Raw genomic sequence first — 5032 nt, forward strand, 5'->3', positions numbered from 1 at the left:
GGGAAAGCGCATTAACAGAAAAGTGCCGCGTCTGGTAGAAATGAACCTGATTTTACTGAAGTTGTCACCCAGGTTTTGTGTGCCCTGTAAATTTTAAATTAAAAATCAATTATGGAACAGCCCTTAATCTCCTCGTCTGCGGTGATTTATATTTGGATGCAAACTCTGAGACCCTGAGTGACCTCCCTCCATGCTAAGTACGACACAGCAAAGGCTGATTTTTCTCTCTTCCTACCCGCATGCCATTATTCAATGTTTTACCGCATTATGAAGAAGAGAGTTTTAATAATCGAGCCTGATTAAATGAATAAAAGGATGCTTCTGACAAGTTAGAAACAGAGAGAAGCTGTGCATTTCTAGCAGATTTCGAGCTCTGTATTATTACAATGCGTAAGAGATGATTAACAAAGAAAAATATTACAGTTATCTACTCCCTTTGAGAGTCTAACTAATGAACCTCTAACAGCTGCTGTTGAAAAATCAGTAACACTATCACTATCAATTTCAAGACAAAGCCCAGCTGACAGATGTTTGAAGTGATAAATCAGGCTGCACAAGGATTAAAATAACAAGCCCCAAATGGCCTTTAAAAGACAAAGGTGCTGCAGCAAACTATTTTTAGCCACTTTGGATCCTGTCAAAAGTTAGATCGCTGATACAATTATCTTGCAAAACAGTAATGACCAAAGTAATATGTTATGAAAAATCTAACAATGGCGATACTTGAGCCAAGTTTTCAAAAAGAACAGGTTTTATAGTCATTTGTGCTCTTAATGGGAGAACTGAGAATGCCCCCAATATTACTTCTGGGAATGAGTTATGAGAAGTATGCACAGGGCCGAAGCATAAAATGTAAGTGAACTGCGTTCTTGTGCATTTTAATTAATCCTATTTTAAAGCAAGATGTTACATTTTAATAGGCAGTGAGCACCATTATTTAAATAAGGCGTTAAGATTTTCGTGTTGCTTCACTGCAGGCTGCATTTCCTAACAACCTGGCACTGACGTGAGAGAGATAAAGAGCCCATTCCTGGAAGACGCTGTGCGCTTGCAAATTCTGCTGCCGTTAACAGGACCCAACCATAGCTGCAAGGACTTCTAAGTTTCTAAACATTACCTCAGCTTTCCCTGTTAAGTGCCTCTTGTCAGAGAGTGCGTAACTCTCTGTTGGGCTAGGGAGGAGATGCTCAGTGACTCTTGGTGTGTCCTCCTGCTCTGTGAAGGACGAGTGTGGATGTATCCAAGAGTCCATCAGGTGGGCAGGGATGAGGGGAACCAGTAGGAATCTCAAGTTCAGAGCTTTCTTCCAGAAAACACATTTTGGTTTGTACTTCAAGCATGATGTTCCCTCCTGGAAATCCCACTTTGCATGGAGAGGGGGACAGTCAGACCTACGCCACAGCAAACTGTGGGAGCTCCTCGCTACATTCTTGGCACGTCCCTAAGAGAAATATTTCTGCCTAAAAGCTTTTTGATAGAAATGCATGGGGATTACACGACTACACTGGATTGCTGCCGACAGGGAGGAAAAAAGCAACCTACAGCTCTACAAGAATTGCTCCGCGTGGTGGGCTGGGCTGCCCAGGGAGGGTGGGGGCACAAACGCTGGGGCCGAGGCTGGTTGGGAGGCACAGCAGGGAGATGTGAGGGTCACACGCTGGGGAGAAGAAGCTCCTCCCATTGTGTCTCTCCACGAAGCAGAGGCCCTTTGGGAAAAACCTGGCTGGCACGGGGCTGTCGCCTTCCCAGGGCTGTGCCCAACACCCGTCCCTCACCAGGGCGTACCACCGAGCAGCCCCTTCTTACTGCCTTCCCCCTTCCCTCGGTCGCACCGATTCGGGATGAAGGCCTGGCTGGGGTTTGTCTTCCTCCCCACCATGCAGCCAGGTGTGGAAGCTGGGGTTGGGCTGGGAGCTGTCTGACCCAGTGGTGTGCTGGCTCACAGCTTCTCTCCTCCCCACAGTATGCTTGGAAGACAACAGCAGTTTTCTAAATTAAATTAATTTTTTTTTTCCTTTTCAAACCACTTAGCATGAGGTAACACATTGGGGCACTTTGAGATATTTTATTGCTGCCCACACACATGCATGCATGCTGCTTTCCTAAATGAATTACTCTTAAAAAAGAGAAAATCATTGACTGAAGCTGCCTTATTATTAAGTTTTAAGGTGAAACAATATTAGCCTGTGCCTAGCAGCAGCCAGCCACGCCTGCAGCCATTGTGTGCTGCATAATGCTGTGTGTAACAGTGACTTCATACTGTAAGGTCCTGCGGAAACACCAGTTTTAATCCCTAGTAATTTATTCAGCCATCTTTTATGTCCCCAAGAAATAGAAAAACAGAATTCCTTTCAACCTGAATTTGTTTGCATTTTGCAGGTTTGAGCATCAGTTTGAGAGCAGTTGGTCAAATCTTTTCTAAATTAAAAGCTTTCTAAAACAGAGGCATTTTCCATACCACTTTTTTTTTATCAATAGAAAACCTTAGCTTTTTTGATTAAAACAGACAAAAAAACTATAGTTAGCCCCATGAAATGTTAATTCCAAAATGAAACGGTATGTTTCAGACACTTCAGAAACAACAGAAATCCAATCACCATGTAAGTTTTAACAGGGCTTAATTAGAAGTTGGCTAGTCATCTGTCCTGATACAATAAATCCATGACTTACGTTTAAAAGAGGGAGGAGTTTGATACCTTGTTTGACTGAAATAGTGCCACAACCTGTGCTTGGCTTGCTCCCTTTTAGTAATTTACCAAGATATTAAATATCTAAGATCTCTGTATACACACAGTGTAAGAATGGAAAGAGGATGTAAAGAAAGGCTTACACTGGATGAAAATGTTACATTCTAGCACAATAGGAGTTAATATAAATTGCTTTAATTTGCATATAAAAATATAATTTCAAACTTACTTACTCCACATATGCCATATCTATATCAAACGAAAAGTGAGTATATTCAAAGCATCTTTACATCTTTCAATTCTTCTTTTACTGTGAATTACTGTGCACATCACCCCAAGTATTAATTTGGTCTCATCCCGCAACACATTTGACATATTTCAGTTGTCCTATAAAGAATTAACATTTTCAAAGGTTGCACAAAAGAACTGCACTAGCAGGGTGCTTGCAGTTGGGGCAAGAAGCACTGAAGGAAGAAGAGAAATCACCCGCGGGAGGACTGGGGGTGGGGGAAATGGGACTCCAGCACAATGCACACCTGTCCGAAGCCTTCAAAAATGTGCAGTCGTAGAAATGAGCCAGTAGGAAGCGTTCTCTCCGAACATACACTGAAGGTGTTTTAGGAAGAATTTCTTTACTGAGAGGGCTGCCAGGCATTGGAACAGGCTGCCCAGGAAGGTGGTGGCTGAGTCGCCACCCCTGGAGGTGTTTAAGAGATGGGTGCATGTTGCCTTGAAGGACACATGGGTTAGTGGTGTTGATAGGGCTGGGAACAAGTTGGACTCGATGATCTTGAAGGTCTCTTCCAGCCGAAACTGTCCTATGATTCTATGAAAGGGTATATAACAGCGTAACCTTAAAAAGTCTTCCTGGTGTTAGCACAAATAATGCAAATTGGAATGCAAATATCAGTGGGTACATGTGCTGTAACAAACAACTGGATTCCAAACCTTTGACAGCACAACCTCGAAAGGCCTGAGTATGAGGTCAGTAGAGATAAGCATTCCGTGAGAAATCTCAGCTCTGTTCACTTGTCTCCAGTCACAGCAGACATTTTTTTCCCAAAAGTTTAGATAAAGTCTACATCACCCATATTCTGCTGCTAACAACTCTTTTGACTCTTTTCCCTGCTCCTGGACTATACCACGCACAATAACAAAACCAAAGTGTTCGTTCTGCACATCAGTGTTCAAATTTATTTTGGGCTTTTTGCTTTTCAGTTGACCACAGTCCAGAGCTCTCTGGCAGATAATGAATTTGCTTCCAGAATGGAGTTTGCTAATTTGAGATTTACTCTGAAAATAGCCACTCCGCAGTAATCAATTCTCAACAAGTTTTTAAAAAGCCAGTTCAGAAGAATCCATAATTGCAAATAAGACTTACAGGTCACTGCTTAATTCACATGCTCCTTGAAAGAGTTTAATATGAAATAAGATCTTTTTCATTAAATAGCTGAATTCAAAGTTCAATTTATGAATGGGTTCGGGACTGAATGTTTAACAAGTGACATGAGTAATCTCAAAACCCAAACAAATTGGTGTTAGGAAGAACAACTTTTTAAGGCAAGACAGGAGATGTGAGCTGATAAGCAGAAAGTACACGCACTGATGATGTGTAAGTGAAGACAGGCTTAAGAACTCACACATTCCTTCTTGTTTCTAATGTGTTTTCATACACACTGTGGAGATCAAAGAAGGAAACAGATCTACATGTAACTGCTGCCTAGACCAAAGCTGGTAATAAGCATATGACAGCCAAAAAAGCAACTGTTTTAAATGTTTCCAGCTGCCTCCTGTGGATACAAAAGGTGGTTCTACAGGGACAAGTAATCTCTTGTATTAAAATTGAATGTGCTGCCCTGTGTGATCAATGACAAAGATTTTCTGAAATCTCTAAATACGTACACGCGTGACAATCAGTTTATAAATCTGCGTGTCCGCTGTCAGGCCAACGAACTGTGTGACATCAAATAACATTGCGACCTCTGATACCTATGACAGTGCCAGCGGCTGGTGATGAACCATCTTGGGAAGGGCTTGTTTGTCTGTCCTGCCTGCCCACGAGGATGCTGCACGGACAAGGATGAAGGGAGAACAACCCTGTGCCGATTCCCTCTGACTCTGGACCACCCACTGCTACAAACCTAATCTGGACCAGACACGGCCATCAAATTTGGCAAAGTACATGTGTGCCAGCATGCTACGGATTTTGGTTCCGAATTTTGTCAGTAAATCTGGTTTCCCTGCTCATCTTGGCTGGGGTTGAAGCAAGGAAACCTCCAGCTCCTGTTCGAGGACCTTCTTCCATCCCCAAGTCATGCAGAGAGGAGAGCAGAAGGGCTGGATGC

The sequence above is a fragment of the Apaloderma vittatum genome, unplaced genomic scaffold (genome assembly GCF_000703405.1).
Source record: "Apaloderma vittatum isolate BGI_N311 unplaced genomic scaffold, ASM70340v1 scaffold25271, whole genome shotgun sequence".
Lineage (NCBI taxonomy): Eukaryota > Metazoa > Chordata > Aves > Trogoniformes > Trogonidae > Apaloderma > Apaloderma vittatum.